The sequence below is a fragment of the Pseudopodoces humilis genome, chromosome 5, assembly GCF_049639895.1.
Source record: "Pseudopodoces humilis isolate 2021_Gansu_Grassland_sample_001 chromosome 5, ASM4963989v1, whole genome shotgun sequence".
NCBI lineage: Eukaryota > Metazoa > Chordata > Aves > Passeriformes > Paridae > Pseudopodoces > Pseudopodoces humilis.
The window spans coordinates 62465020-62482373 of record NC_142204.1 but is presented as its reverse complement, the minus strand read 5'-3'; positions in this window follow the sequence as shown (position 1 = coordinate 62482373).

Here is a 17354-nt window from a genome sequence, read left to right as displayed (position 1 = left end):
AGTAGGAGAAATCCTGCCAGCAGCAGCGTGAGGTTAGGCTACAAACCCATGGTTGTTTCCCAGCAAACTGAAACATACTGAGACATTACAATATTTATATCTAACCACCCCGTTTGGGCAAACAAGGTTCTAAAAACCGCATCTATGAACCTGGATCCCGACGTTAGTACATTGAAAAGAACATTTTGCCACCTAGTGGTGGTTTCTCTCTTTATGTTTTTGCTTCTCCAGCTGAGCTGTATATTGTTCAGGTAGGCAGTTCTTCCAAGAAGGCACATTGTAATTTTCAAAAAAAAGTAGATAGCTACATGTTTAGTAGAAACGGTTTGGTTTTTTTTTTTGGTTTTTTTCTTGGGATGAATTAGCCAACATCTTTAAGTATTACCTGGTTTGGAAAGTTTCTTTATGCTCCAGATTTGCATTACTTTGTTAAATATTAAAATAATTATTATTTTAGCTCTGTTTAAGGTTTTAATTAAATGGACTTTTCCAAAGTTTCCATCTGCTATGATTTTCAGAGTAGATAGAGGACTTCCCTCTGTAATATAGCTGAGCAGCATTCCCTACCAAACACCGTGTTTTACACGTGAGCTGCGGAACAAGGCTGGAGGTGCACTGGTATTTTGAGAGAGGCAGGTTGCTGTTGTACAGACCAGAGAGAGAAAACCTTCTGAAAGAGCAGGATCTCTGAAAGAAGTCTCTTCAAAACCATGCACTAAGTGTGTGATTTACTGCAAGGAGACACTCCCATCTGGGATGTATTTAGTTATAACAAAGCTGTCTTTTGTTTAGCATTGCAGAAACAGCTGTGTTTGTCCATAAGCCAGAGAACAAACACAAGAAATGAAATGAAGGTATATTATTGTGAATTATTTTAGTTAACATGGTTTGATTTTGATGTTTTCTTTCATGGGAGGTTGCATGGAACTCACTTTCTGAGTATTTTGTCAAACATTTTTTTCATTTAAACCTCTGAATATATGGCAGAATTCCACTGACCTTTTCTTTTACTATAAAAGCTCTTGTCTTACTGGAGAGGGCTAGCTCATTATTGCTGCTGAAATTATACCTTCATGAGAACAGAATGGTGTTGGCTAAAACAAAGTACCATATAGAAAGGAAAACCATCCAAGACCTAAAATGCTAAGGAAACCATGTACACTTCTTTCCCAAGAAAATGGCCTGTTTCTGGATTTTCTCAGTCATTGGCACTGCTGTATGAGCTGATGGGAAATCAGAATTGTGTATAGGTTGTAGCACTGTGACGGTCTCAGCCTGTTGATTCAGTCCTCATGTCTGGTCACCTCCTTGTTCATTCACATTGTGAATATTCCTTTACAGACAGCGAATGACTGCTTATGAAGTCCCATAAAAATCCATCTGAAGTGTAAAGGCTTTATTCAAAGGGTTAAGACAAAATTCAGAGGGCAAGAAGACAAAGTTCAGAACTGATGTGAATTGCCACAAGCAGAACAAATTTTTTTCAGGTTCTTCAATACATTTCAAAGTAAAATATCAAAAAAAAAATCCTCAGAAAATTCTTTTAACTCATGCTGGCAGATATGAATCTTAAAAGGATTTGTTGTTCAACTTCTATTATATCTCCTCTCTCCCAAAAATTAAAGAATTACATTTATAAATAAAGTCAAAATCACACCTTTATTACTAGCAGACCTCACACATGAATACTTATTTAATTGTTTTAACCTTGGTAAGACTAATACAAATTTTTAGTCATCCCCAGTAAGGGTGTTTACTATGTTTCCTCAAATGAATTATTTTGTGACATCTGTAAACTGTTAAACAATAGTTTCTTCCTTGTACTTATGTCATCATGTGCCAATTGTCTGATATAACTCACAGTTTCACTGTGCATTTGACCCAGGTTGTCATGGTGTAGAAACCTGAAACTCTGACCCTTATTTCTGTCAGCTTCACCTCTTTGGTAAACAGATGGTATTTGGTTTGGCTGAGTGAACTGGGACTTTTGTGAACTGGCTTTAATGACCCATCTGTGCAAGTTGTTTCTCAGCAAATTATAGGATCATAGGACAATTCAGGTAGACCTCAGGAAGTCTCCAGTTTAATCTCCTACTCCAAGCAGGGTTTGCTGTAGGGTTAGATCAGGTTGCTCAGGGCTTTGTCCAGTCAGGTCTTGGAACCCTCCCAGAATGGACATTGATTCAATCTCTCAGTGAAAGCTCTGCTGCTGCTTGGTGGCCTTCCCTGAACATTCTGACCAAGAACAGATGCCTGGGAGACCTGCTCAGCCCCATCCACTATTGAGAAGTTATCCCTGAGAATTCTCAGAAACCACTGACAGGTTGTGTTCCAGAGCCACCCATCCAGCAGATCTTGGTAGAGGTCCCCACAAAAACCAGGGGGTGTGACCAGAAATACCCTTAAGTTTAAAGAAATCTCTGTCCATTTCTTCACCATAACCACGGGGTCTGTAACAACAACCCATCACAGTGCCTGACTTCCCAGCCTCTTCTCTGTTCCTGAGCCACAGGCTCTCCACCAGCTGGTCATTCATCCCAAAAAAGAGCTCCATGAATCTAAGCTGCACCTCCACACAGTGGGCAGCCCCTTCCCCTTGTCTTCCCTGCCCATGTTTTCTGAAGAGCTTGCTCCATCTTGTTGCTCCTTCCAGCTGTGCAAACCATGTCACGGTTTGTTCCAGTATTTTTGTGACAATTTTGTGACTCCATGCAGAGCTCTGCGCTCTCCTCCTTCCTCCACAGGTTGCAGGTCTTTGTAGACTCTTAAAGCTGATGTATCTTTACCTTTCCAATTGATTCTGAGGCATCTTTTTGTCTTTGCCACGCTCCCCATTTGCTTTCCACATAGTTCAGTGCTGTCTCCCACAGGTTGTCCTTTCCATCCCTCGTGATTTCTAGGTTAAAGCACATCTCATCAGGTGGGTCAGCATGTGAGCAAACACTCTCTTGTCTGGCTTTGTCAGGTGGATCCCATCTCTCCCTAACAGTCCTCAAACCTCACAAAAGATCCTGTGTTTTTAAAAGCCAAATGCCTTTTGGTGACACCAGTTGCACCACTGGGTATTGATTTGCAGGACCATCTGCTCCTTCTCGTGTGTCCCCTTCACCAGCGAGACTGAGGAAGCACCAGCTGGGCCCTGCCCTTCACCCCCATGCCTGGAGCCAGGTAGTCACTCCTGACCACCTGTCAACAAGAGAAACAACCATTTTCATGGCAGAAATTAGGTGTTTGTACCTGAAACTTACTGAGTCTAGGTTCTCTTAAACACACAATAATTTTAATTTTATGATATTAAATACTTTTCTGTTTGAGCAAGCATTGAATTTTGGAAAATCAATTGCTTAGAAGTAGATACAATTCCATAAATCCTTTGAATTTCCATACAATAAAACAAAAATTAAAGACAATAATCTTTATCACTAGTATTTCTTAATAAATTTATTTTTCTTTTGGATGTTAGGGATAGTATTTCAGCTACCACTGAAGACTACAGACTGGAAAATCTGTATATCTCTATATTCCTATAGGCTTTTCCAGTGATTTATTTGTAGAATTCTGTCTTTCTACAAAGTAGAGAAATCTCTTCTTAAGAAATTACCTTCCTGCTGCTGAAGTATATGTTCCTTCAAGAATCTAGGAAAAATTGTCTGCTGTGACTGAGAATACTCCATAGGAAAGTTAAATGTTTCCATTGGAACTCACTTCTTTTATTGGATCTTGCAAAACACTTCTCAAAGTAATCCTCAACTCCTCTTGACATAACACTTTATGTTTTCTGTCTTAAAATACAGTTTTCTGTGATAATAATTTGCTAACAAATTAATTCTATGATTTCAAAACACCTCTGCAGTGCCATTTAGTAATGTCTCAGCTTCCCATTAACTTCAGTAGTGAGTGGGTTTTTTACAACAGCATTTGTTCTCAGTATTTTACCTCTTTTCTCCAATTACATTTGCTGTTAAAATGGTCAAAGTGTCAAGTCTAGATTAAAATTCACAAACATTCATTGTCTGTACAAATGGAATGACATCTCAGCTATAAAATGCCTGTTGATTTTACAGCCCTGAATAAAACACTGTACTTCTTATTTTGCATTATTACAATTTTTACATTGCTCCAAAACATGCAGAACAGCTTATTTTTTTTTTTGTTGTTGTTGTTGTTCAGTATTTATAAAGAATATTTCATATGAATTACAAGTTATGAAATGAACATTTATCTTTGTAGGTTTTAAATTTAGAAAACCATATGGTAAAAAGTTAACAAAGCAACAAGGGTGTCTAGCACAGAGAAAACAACACATTCTTCTGTAAAATATTAATTTCATATTAATATGTGGAAGACATGAAAGAATAGCTACGAGGAATAAAAAAGTGTGTTTTTCTTCTACCGCCTCATCAGTTTATGCAAAAGCACATACGGATCCAGCTAGCAATAACAAGTGAATACAGTTCCAGGGTTTTTTTTGGTTGGCAAGTCTCTGCCTGGAAACAGATTTCACAAGTAATAGATAACTATATTAATGATTAAAAAATAGTTTAAATTGTATAATAGAACAGAATGAGGCTCTCTGTCCAGAAAGGAGTTGAGGTACAACTCTGTGTGTGGGACACCTACAAATGTAATGGAAGACGTGTGCACCTTGCCTGCTCCCTCTGCACACACACAAAATGAATGCAGAGATGGGGGAACAAAATTCAGGGCCAGTCACTTTTTCTTACACATAGATAACTTGAAACAAAATTGGTGCTCCATGGTCTCCAGAAGAGCAGTAACCAACTGGACCTGTCTCAGACCTGTCTGGTTGGAGATGAGAAGTTCTTGTGCAGACAGAGAAGGTATTAGTGGGAGAAACAACCTGGCCTGATGGTGAAGAGATTTAGAGAAGCCTATACAAGCAAGCAGGAATAGTTTTTTTCTTTTCATGGCAGAAAAGACTGTGCTTGCTTCAGGAGCAATTTTATCTCATCAGCTGCTAGAAGGATTGCAGTAGCAGTTCCATTTTTTTAGCAGAGTGAATAAAATTTAAATTTAGAGAATTTTTGAATGTTCCCAAAGTTCAGCAGTAGCAATGTCCTCCTCTCCTTTCAGGTGAGGGACTCCTAAGGGTAGTTGGAGGTAAGCTCTAGCTTTCCTCAGGGATGCATTGAGCTCAGGTATCAAGTCCTGGGGCTCATCCACCTGCCCTCACACCCTCTCCACCCCCAGCCTCTCCCAGATAACCTCTGGAATCCGCACCCACTAACTCCTGCATCGTGTTGGGGTGCTCATGCAAACACAGCACCTGCTTACCCATCCCCTGTCTCAGCTCTCTCAGCTTTATGGCTTTGGGATCTGGTTAATGTGGATGTCTTCATTAGTAGTAAAACAGGAAGGTAAAAAAGACACTTAAGTTTGCTTTTTAGCTTTTTCCATTCATCCATCCATCACCCTCTGTCTTCACTGTATGTTGTCACTGGGCTTCTTAAGCTCTGATTATCCTTCTATTTTCTTGTTTTAGGCCTCAGTCATCAAACTCATAATTCTGGCAAGAGTAGTAATTTGAAAGAAGAATTGGTTTTAATTTAAAAAGTAGTTTTACAGTAGGAATGCTTTATTTTAATGGCCATCTTTCAAAGAGCCAGCAACCTTAGAAAATGTTGCCTTTGCCCTCTGCTTTAAAAGGAATAATTTTTCATGAGTAGAATTGCCTATGAATTCTTAATATGCAAGCTTTATGAAAACCTTTTAAAATGCTGAGCAGCAGAGAATGCTAAGACAGGATTATGCTACACAAGGAAAAGCAGTCAGAAGACCAAGGATTTATTTGAGCATGGAAGGTCTCAAGCTGTGACAAAGTTAAACATCATATAGCCTGTTTGTTCATCCTCTGCAGCATTTTTTTCCCAAATATTGCATCTGCAGTTCCCTATTCTCTCTACAGCTACTAGAGGCAGCACAGGCTTGTTATGAGCAGCAAGGCAGGAAGTATTTGGGATCTAGCAGCTCATTTTGAGAAAGAAAGCAGCACTCTTAAGGTGTAGCTATAACCTTGGGATTCTCTTTGTGTACACTAAATCCTGCCTCCCAGTCGGATGAAAGAAACCCCAAATCTCTTGTCTCTCATGGAGTAGGCAGCTGTAGTAGGTAGGTGTCTTTAAAACCTCACACTCTCCTGCTTGCTCAGATCAGACAGAAGTGAGCTGTGCCCTGCAGTGGGATTTTTACAGTGCCTCTGAACTCTGTCTTTCCTAAAAGATAGCCACAGAGATGATGAACTAAACCAGAATTGTAATACAGATTTATATATTTAAAATATCTCCACGATACTTAGATGTAAATCCACCCTCTCAATAAACAAATTGAAAATTTGATAGAAACACTATCTCAGGAATGTGTGTTTACTAAGGTTCATCTTCAGTGTTTGTGTCTGCATGCAGAACTATCAGGCCATGTGGCATTACCTTCTTTGCTTGTTCAGTCCCTATAGCTTTGAAATCTCACATCAAAACAAAAATAATAACATTTTGAAGATATGTTGAGTTATGGGGGGAAAAAGTCATCCAAGCAGGCAAGTTGGTAATTTAAGAAATACTTTACAATCTTTGTGTGTGTGTGTGTGCATGTGGTTTATATTTGCTTTTTAAAAAAACAAAAACAAACAGATAAACAAAAAACCCCAAACCAAACAAGTCAAAAAAAGCCCCAAACCATCTGGTTACAGGAATGAGAAGCAGCATGGGAAATTCAGTTATTCAGTCGAATTAAATTATTTCAGTGAGATAGAAACAAAAGGGAAGTCTGAAAGTTCAACTGAATTTCTCCTTGTTTGAAGGGTAGAAATGTTACTGTAAATGACAAACTCTTAATCCTGCCATGTATATATATAGTTTGTGTATTACACCTCTTTGTGTTAAAGTCACAAATACACTCACAGGTATATCTTGGAGAGCAGCTCATCCCTTATTACAGTTTCACAGATGCCCTGCACTGAAGAACCTTCATCACTCAAAATACTCCCTTCCCTTTAGTACAGTACATGAATAAAACTGCTGTTTTTTTCATTTACCAAGCTGAGCACAAACACACACCCCTCAGCGCCACATCAAAATTCTGATTTTATAGATTACATGGATGTTTGGAAGTTGCTGGTTTATTAGATTGAAGAAAAGCTCATAAAAAATAACTGTGCTTAAAAGTGAGTGCAGAAACAGGTGTAAACATTTTTCTATTTCACTCAAAAAGTGGATGCTATTGGAAGGATTAGCTCAAGAGACAACTGCACTAAGACAGGAAACATCCCATAAGCTTTCAACAGCCTTTGTATTTTATGAGATTTAGTTCACGACTGAGCCATAAAGTATCAGTCTCTTGGGACTTATCCTTGCTCATGTTTTTAGTTTAGCAATAGTTCTACTTGAAAGCAGGATATTTTTCTCTTCTGTAGTCCTTTAATGACAGCTGTGAATGTTTACTTGGAGAGGCATATAAATATGGGTATCTGTCTGAAACTACAGAATAAAAAGAAAACAGAAACTGGGGACCTCTCACTCAGAGTAAGGGAGGAAAGAGGCTAACATATCTCAGTTTCAAATTGTCTGGATCGTTCTAAAATTCTCCTGAAAAACTGCAAAAATATCTTTTTTCTTTCTGTCCTCAGCTGCACACAGCTCTCATCAGCATTTGTTGATAATCTCTCTCAAACCAAGACAGATGTCAGAAGAGAGCATTTCCCCATATTTGCAAAAGGAGTTTATGTCCAATAAAATACAAGACAGCTGCTCCAAAGCACTAAAGCAGAGCAGTCTGAGTGTTTGAATTGCAACTTTCTGTGATGTGTTTGGAGCCCAGCTTTGCCCTATCACTTGTCTGTTATTTTCCCATATCTCAGGTCTGGGTTTCTGAGCTCTCAAGGAAATGGGCAGATTGACCAGGCCCGTGGGCTCTGCACACCACTGTGGCACTGAAAAGCCTGCAAATGTCAAAGTCCTCAGGCTTGGTGGCATCCTGGCACTGCCCTATAGCCTTCAGCACAGTACTGCATCTCAGGATAGTTTTCATTTTTGGGGAACCATATTTCTACCCTGATACATGAAAACTGTCTCCTTGCCATTCACACAGGATACAGCAGTGTTGGCACAGTTGTTCTGTTTACACTGCACTGGAATGCAGAGAAGAGATTTGGGGACTTCAAGTATCAGAATATTTGTTCAGCAGTGCAAACACTAACAGCCCTTCTAAAGTGCTGCCCCAGCATCAATGGCAGTGTCACAGCTGACTCACAAATGCAGGATTGTAATGGCATGTTGTAAACAGACAAAATCCCACCCATCAGCTTGTTTGCATATTTACAGAACACCGATCCAAAACACTTTTGATTACAATTGAGATAAGAAGGTAGATGTTTAAAGGAGTATTTTTTGTGAAAATACACTCCAGAATAAATTTAGCAGGCAGTAAACTCCAAATGAAATCTTCAGACCCAGAATTGTTAAGTTCAAGATCAATCAACACTTGAAGTTTCTAAGGTATGTGTAATTCTTGCCTCTGTACGTCTGAAAAATGTTTGATTCAGAAGGGTAGAGGTGTGTTTAGGATGAGATGGTGAAAACTTTTCTGTAAAATGAAGCTGTGAATGTAGGCTGACAGTGAATAAATCCACTGTGCATGTTTTGAAACCAAACTGCAAAAGACATGATAATTGTTTATTTGTTGTAGAAACTGTTCTGGACTCACTGCTGTGCCCTTCAGGGTAACAACCAACCCCTACCCATGGCACCCCAGGCAGTCAGGCTCACCCATGGCACCCCAGGCAGTCAGGCTCACCCATGGCACCCCAGGCAGTCAGGCTCACACATGCCAAGTGTGACTGGAGTTTCTCGGCCAGGAGTCCAATTTGGAAAGACAAACATCACACATGGACATAAATAAAAGAGTACACTTGTGCTAATCATCTTGTGATAAGGAATCATTGAAGATTTCAGTTAAATTCCCTGTGGTTATCACAGGATTCCAATTTGCTGCCAGATCTGCTGAGCATTAAGGGCTATGTGGTTCCCCTGGAACTGGTTACTCCTTCCTACCTGTGTGTGCTTTCTCCCTCTGATGCTGGCAGGAACTGGCCACACCAATGTGGTTTACAGAAGGGATTCAGGTTAAAATTATCTTTTTTTTTTTTTTAGACAGGTATGGAGGTATGGCTCTAGAAGGTTCTCATATGGCCCAAAAACATGAGCTAGAGGGGAGAGAGGAAAGAAGGTGAAAAGGCAGAGATGAATGCTGGAGCATCTCTTCTTATTTGCTCATGGAAGTACAAGGATAGCTGCTACAAGGATAGCTACCTGTGTTGGCACGTTGTAGGTAAAGGAGAGAGATGGGAACCTCCAGAAAGTGGTTTTAAGATTCCTTACCAAAATATATCTGCTAATGCTGGTCATATTTAAAGTGCCTATCCCTCCCCCACTGACTGAAGAGAAATCATGGGGACCAAATTCAGATATACAGCTAATTTATAGACCTATGAAATAGTTGAAAAATACCTTCCTACAAGACAATTTTTCTGTGCTAATGTGTTACTACATTCTTTTCTTTGAAATCTTGATAATTTGTTTTGTGAATGGCTGTTGCAATGACAAAAAAGGAGTTAAATATCTTTAAAACGGATCTTTGTGCTGCTTTTAAGCTAATGTAGTACATTTATGGAGATTCCTGCTTATAAAACCTAATAAACTGCCTCATTCCTTGGATAACATGCAGTTCCATTACACAAATGGAAGGTACATCTCATAAACGATACTCAGTGAGTTGGGGCATGACTTGCACTTTCCCATGACCAGATCAGGAGAGTGAATCACCAGAGCAGACCTGTCACCTAAGCAGCATCTCTCTTTCATCACTACTTGCATTCTGCCTTTGTATGGCCAGTTGTACTCGTGGACATCCCACCTGTGTGAGGATCTTTGCTCAGCATCCAAGCTCTGAACCATGACTGGTCAGTTTGCTCAGTCCTGAGGACCTCAGCAAGTTTTCTTTGGGCAAACTCATCTCTAAGCTGGCTTTCCTGGTCCCTCTATAACCAATGCAAAGAAAAGGACATTTCTGGCTGTTATTCCTCTCAGCCCAGAGAAGTTATTCCAAAGAGGTCAAACAAATTTCTGCCTCTACCTTCCTTCTGGGAAGCAAAAATTTCTCTCCATTGACTATAAAGTGAAATAGGAGTTCCCATCCAGAGACTCTCCTTTAATAACTTCCCTCCAGGCACAGCTTTATTTCAGGACCATATGCAAAAAGACATGTTTAAGTTCCTTTAAACTGGCTGTCAACACAGGGCTTGTTGTCCATGGGTCACACCATGTAGGATTTATCTTTCATAAGCCATATAATAAAATGAATTTTGCAAACTGTCAAAGCTATTAATCAAATACCAACCATTATCAGATCCTGAGAGCTTTTTCCAGAAGCATTGGGGAGATTAACTTCACAACACCTTCAAATGATGTCTGCAGCTATGGGCATCAGATAAGTAATATGTGTTCTCATTACAAGCTTCAGGATGAATAGGCTGCAGTACAAACCCAGGGTCCATTTTGCTGTTCCTGCTGGTGAAAATTCCCTCCCATAAAGCAGAGAACAATGAATCAACAGAAAGGGTGCTAGAGAGCTGGAAATAAACACTGTTCCTTAGACTTTGGGCTGAATTAAGAAATGAACAATTTCTTTAGACAGTCTTGGGCCTCAAAAACAATATATCCTTTTACAAGTGAGTCTTCTAAGTATTCTCAAAATTTATCATTAGAAACTGTTTCAAAAGATGGGAAAATATTTAGTTGGATTGTAAGCTTACAAAATTGGACTGAGTTGATTTGACAGGAGTTACTTCAACCAATTATTAAAAAATTTACAGTAGTGCCTTGGTTAAGACATTTTGGTTGAGCTTCTATAAAGAATATTTGTTTCTAAATATAGAAATGTTCTTCATATTTTATAAAAGCATTTTAGCATTTAAAATGCTGCACTTTTCACTGAATCAGAAATATAGTTAAAATGCATACCCCACTGCCAATTACAAGCTCTGGCTGTTGAGAGTTGACATCAGAAACGCTGGTAGGACACTGACCTTGCTTTTCTCTATTGAAGAAAAGGAGCAACAAATTAAAAAATCCTGTATTTTAATCTATGTGTAATTATGGGCTGCAGTGTTTTCAGACTTCCTTCTCTTCCCACTAGAGAGCAGTGTATGCCTTCTGAGTTTACACATTTCTCACCCAGCTAACCTATAGATCTCTCCTTATCTATTAGTATTCATTTAAATTTCTCCACAAGGGTGATACAGGATTTGTGGAAAGAGTTATAGAATAGCATATGCTAAATATAAAAAGTATTATTAGCTGCTAGTCACTAATTTTTGATGAAAATTATGAGCTTCAAAATAGAAAAGATGAAAAAGGTGCAGACCTTGTGATGTTCCATTTATGCAGGCTCACAGAAAATCAGTTGGTTAAAATGGAATTCCTCTGATTTATATTAGTATAGTGGGAGGAAAATACGTCCCACAAGTCCATGAATTCCTGGGCCTTCTCAGAAAGTAAAACGTGCCCATTGCAGGTTGAAGGGAGAGCAAGGTTGTTTATACTCACCTTCTCTATTTAATGCCCTATTCCTTTGAAAGAGGCACTGCTGTGATTAGCACTGAGATAAAGAACATTGTGCTTAAAAAAATTTATTGTCAGTCCACTGCAACATGTTGAATAACCTGATTTAATTGACTTCAGCAGTTCACTCTCTCTGTTCTTAAAAGTATTTTGAAGTAAACCTTTCCTGTTTAATGCATATGGAAGTAAAAAAAGCCATCAGCTAGGAGGTGACTCAGGTCTGCTTTCCCACTGTCCATCTCTACCCATCTCTGAAATGCTTATTGAAGTAAAATTAAGGGTCTCTGTCTTCCAGAGCTTTACTCAAACAAGTTATCACTCTGAAAGGAAGTCAGCTGCATTTCAAAGATTGCACATTTCTGATGGACACCATCAAAACAAAATGCAGAAAGAAAATATTGCCAGCAGCATTACAAAGAGACATTGCTGAACAGATGGATAAACTTCTGCCAGGAGGATCTCAGAAACCAGATCAGTGACTTGGCTGCAGGGAGGGAGAGGGAGGCAGAAAGGAGGATAAAGGAGAAGAAAATAAGACAACTTCATGGGAATATTTGCCAATTCCAGAGCAGTGAGTAAAACTGCCTTTTCTATTACTTTGGAGAAAAAAAACAACCAATATGGAGTTTATCATTTGGTGTCTCCCTTTTTTTGGTGCCTTGGGAGTTCAAAGTAGTTGAATAGATTTAAACCCTTGAATGTGAGGGTAAATATAAATACTTGGGGATTTTTCTTTTTGTGCTCATTGGGGTTTTATTTTGGTAGGTCAAAGTGATGCTCTCTAGGGAAGCATAAGCCTGACGCCAGGGCATGATTAGTTCTCAAGTCTGAGTGGATCTAATGTAAGGACATTGTTTTGAAAATAGAGGAATCAAAAAATATACAGTGGAAAACTTTAAGATGTTAGAGAAAGACTGAGAAAAAGAACTAGTGTTTCCACTGATATTGTCCTACTTGGGATAAATTGCATCCTGCAAGGGCAGATCTGCAGCCTTTTTCTTCTGTTGCTCTGAGTTTTCTGAGGATTCTTCTGGGGGAAGCTGTTTATCCCCCTTCAGGGATTTTCTTCAGCTTTTATTTGCCATTGAGTATATAAATGCTGTATTCTCCCACCCCACAATCATTTATGGGATCAGCTGGAGGAAGTACCTGGGGTCAGAACTGATAGTCACCCCTACGGATGGAAATTTCTCTCTTGAGCAGAAAAACAGGGGAATCACCAGTAGCAGTTTAAACATATTTCAAGCAGTAGTGTTGGTTAATTCACTGTGCAATACAAATGGGAGCTTGTGCTTTGAGTCCAAGCTCCTTAATTTCTGGTAATTTCAGAATAAGAATAGACCACTGCAGTCACAGTTTCAATTTTTGTCTGATGACACCCTAGTGCAATTGAAATGAGGGTGATATAAGTCAAAGGAGGAGCAGGAGCACAGCTTCCACTGCTGACTGCAGCACTTCTATACACATCTTAATCATACACTCTCTGAAATGTTTCTCTTAATTTCCCTTGTGACCAGCTCTCTTGCAGTTTTAATACGTGACCTGTTGCCATCTACTCAAATAGCTTTTTTCTCCCTATTTGCTCTTTTTCTATGCTCTTTGGAACATTATTTTTCTTAGTACTGGCCCTTTTACTCTCTTGATGTAATAATGAAAAAATTCTTAGGAACCTGTTCTTTCTTCATACCTGTGTTACGAAATGAACCTATATAGTTTATCTAGGTCAGATGGTCTACTTAAATTGCATTGAAATGAACAGATAAAAGTGAACTTAAGCAGGTCATTTATTTCAGCTCAGAATGCTACACTGAGCTACAGTGTGCTTTAACTAGAGCTGGCCAAAATGAGTGAAAAGCATGTCACTGATGACTACTTCCATTTTTCAAGGATTTCGATTTTTCAGAGGGTTTTTTCCTTCTGTTTTTCTGGTGGTTTTGAGAGGTTGTTTTGTTGGGAGGTTTTTGATAGGGAAACAGTATATATCTGCACCTACCTTCAAAGATAAAATAATTAAGAAAAAAAAAAAGTAAGGAATTTCACAATAATTTCTGAGAATTCATACTTTATTGTATCAGCAGAATCAATAATTTCTAGCAGTAGAGGATCTAAGATTGAGCTATAAGTTGAGCAGATATTCACACAACCCATTTAAGTGGGGCTGAAATGAAAAAACTAAAGTCACTCCTAAAAAAGAGGGAAGTAAGGAGAGAAGTCTATATTTATATTGCTTTGAGCTGCACATGGTGACTGACCCCACTGTCTGTCTTGTTTTCATTTAGTAACCTCACCTTAATAAGCTTTTTTATTGACCTATAGATCTTTAACATAATAACAATAGCCCAGAGGTACTGGCAAAAAGAAGGTCAATGTGTGTCTTCTCATTCCAGCCTGAATATATTGATGGCATTATTTTATAAAGGCACCAAACTAAATAGGCAGCAAAGTGGCCTCTGGCAATGAAAATGGTAAAATGGAATTTGGGAAGGCTCCATACACACTTGAAAGCTGTGCAGCTTCCAGTAAGCCAAATAAATTCTGTTTGAAACTGCATTCTAGTTATAAACAATTAAACAAATCAGTAAAAAACAATGGCTATATGTACTCTGTATAACTATAATAACTATGCAGACGGAATTGTTGAAAAGATATTTCTAGAGAAATGTGAGTTTGTAGTTCCAGGGGAAATCTCAGCCACTGCAGTTTGAGGATTGCTTATGTTGTCACTGACCATAAGAAATCAAATCATATATAAACTCAAACCACTCCATGCAATTTGAAATACATTAATGAGATTTGGGAGACATTAGAAACATTACATAGTTTATGGTTGTTTTCATCCATCTCCTTGATGGAGTTTTCCCAGAAGCCTCCATTGCCCTGTTTGTGGCAGAGCTAATGAGAACTGATGTCTGTGTTTCTGCCTGAGCCCAGCTGAAATGAGTGTGCTGGGCCCCTGGGCACTGTGGTAGCAGCTTGTTTTCGGAAGGAATGAGGAGTGTTCACATCCTGCCTGCCTTTAATACCACCTCAGATTCACATGTTGTAAAATGTTGTGGCTGCATGGCCTCTGCTCATGGGCGATATCAAGGTCAGTGGACCAGCCTCTGCTCATACAGACACAATTAATGTGCTGTCACTGGTGTTTGGGTATCTCTGAGCACCAGCCAGCTCTGAAAGAGGCAAAGGAAATGTCTTTATTTGAAATTTGTATTTTCGTGGGAGAGCAGCACAAGACTGGTTCAAGTCAGAGCTTTAGGATGTCCCTGGCCTTGTAGCAAAAAGCCTCTATAAGTGACAGAGCCTGGAACACTTAGTTGGAAACAAATGGATACGTAAGGTTATGCTCTGGGAACCCAGGGGGGAAATGGGGCAAGGAGATTGGAAAGGAACTGGAAGTTATACCTCATATTTCCTTTCTGGGGAAGCCTCTGACTTGGTAGTGATACTAAAATTAACTTGCATATGAACTTTCTTCAGTTTTTCAATAGACTACTCAACAAAAGAGCAAATCTGATCATGCTATGAGATGTTTAATGTGACTGTAATTAGCTGATAGCCAAACAGAAGCTGGAAAACATCAGAATATTGAAATAAAAAAAATCACACACAAACATAAAGTAATTTTCATTTGTTGGCTTAAAACACATACTTTTATTTCTTTGAAGTAATTTACAGATTTTAGATTTGTATACATTACTCCTTCCTTCCTTCCTTCCTTCCTTCCTTCCTTCCTTCCTTCCTTCCTTCCTTCCTTCCTTCCTTCCTTCCTTCCTTCCTTCCTGCCTTCCTTCCTTCCTTCCTGCCTTCCTTCCTTCCTTCCTTCCTTCCTGCCTTCCTGCCTTCCTGCCTTCCTTCCTGCCTTCCTGCCTTCCTGCCTTCCTTCCTGCCTTCCTGCCTTCCTGCCTTCCTGCCTTCCTTCCCTCCCTCCTTCCTTCCTTCCCTCCTTCCTTCCCTCCCTCCTTCCCTCCTTTCCTCACCCTCTCCACTGTGTCCTTAAAGTGGTAGAAGGGCAGGGAGGGAGAGAGAAAGGACAGACAGGGGAAGAAATAATCAATTATTATTAATTTTCAAATGTCATTAAAACAACTTTTTTTTAAAAAAAAAGTTTATTTCTTCACAGTTTTGTATTATAAAGAGCCCAAAATCAGAATTTATTGAGTCAGGCTGCAATGTTCTTTTGTTAGAAGATAGTTTTTGTCCTTTTTTATTGCATGCCAACTTTACAAATACAGTGTTTATGGCTTTAGCACAATATTATTACACAGCTGTGTTTTAGTGGCTGTTATGAATTTCTGTGTGAAAAGCAAATGAAGCTGGACTATTAAGTCTAATAACATTATTTATCACTGATCTTGATAAACTGTTCTGATAAAAAATGTTAGTTACTTTAATTCATTGAAGACTAAAATAAACAGTTCATTATAGTAAATTAAAAAATAAATCAAATCATACCTTTGTCTCAAAAAATACCCCAAATTTAATCTTGTCACCACATCGTTAATAGTTTCAGCTTGTATCTTTAAGAAGCAGGTTACTATTGACTGGCTTCCAAGACAAGAGTTTGTAATGGTTTTTAAGCTTTTCACCAAAACTGCTGGAGAAAATCTGAAAAAACCTTTTTTTCATAAATGAATTGCTTAGTCAGAACAGAATTCTAAGTTCCTGTATTCCAGTTCCAACCTGAAAGGTTTCCTTCTCCAAAACAAAATGTTGCTCCGGAGAAGGCCAGAAGAAGGAGGGGAGTAAGAAAGAGCAATAAAGGTAAAACTGGCCAGTTTCATGTTGGAACTGAAGATGGAAGGGGGATCCAGGTCTGGATTTGAGCACTGAGAGGCCCCAGGTGGGTGCTGGTGGCTGTCCCTGTGTGCACAGGGCAGCAGCACCGGCTCTGCTCGGTGCAATCTGGACAGGAATTCAGCTCATGCTGGAGCTGCCATCAGGGACCCTGCTCAGTCACCCAATGCTCGTGTCTAATACTATGGGGGACAGCCTTGAGCACAGAAAACCTCATGGGCTGTGTGCTGGGGTCTGGGCTTGCTGATCAACTGCTCGGAGCCATCCATGTTCACAGCTCTCAGTATCTTGAGGAGCAAAAACACTGTGCCAGGTGTGTGAAGGAGCATGGCTCTAAGCAATAAAATTGTAAAGGTCTGCAGTGAGTATGGTACTGGAGGGCCTAGAACCCAAGGGGGCAGTTCTGCCAATACCCAGCACACATTTATTTATGCAGTCTCATCTACAATAGTAGATGCACATCTAAAATGTCTAGCACAGAAGGAGCAACCTATCAATTATGGTTTTATTATCTGGGAATAATATTCCCAAAAAATGCTTTTTACCTGGAATTACTGATTTGTGACAGTTCCTACCTCTCTCACATACACAATATTTAGTGTATATAAACCAGATTTGAGAATTTAATAACTGAATTTTAAAGTCCAAGTTGTATACATCCCAAGCAATTTGTAAAAATTTGTACTGTAAGCTCTCTTGAAATTCTATCACCTTTTACTTCAGGAAGGCATAGAAATAAGAAGGAGAGAAGGTGTTATAAAAATAATAAATATGCATTCTATAGTATATTAGTCAATGTTTCAGTACACTGCCAACATATTTAGAAGCAATAAAACTCAGATGACCTGGAGAGGAGATCTACCTTGCTCTTGTCCAACCTTGACTTGATGAAAGGAGATAAGTGCTCTATGTCACACCATCAAACAT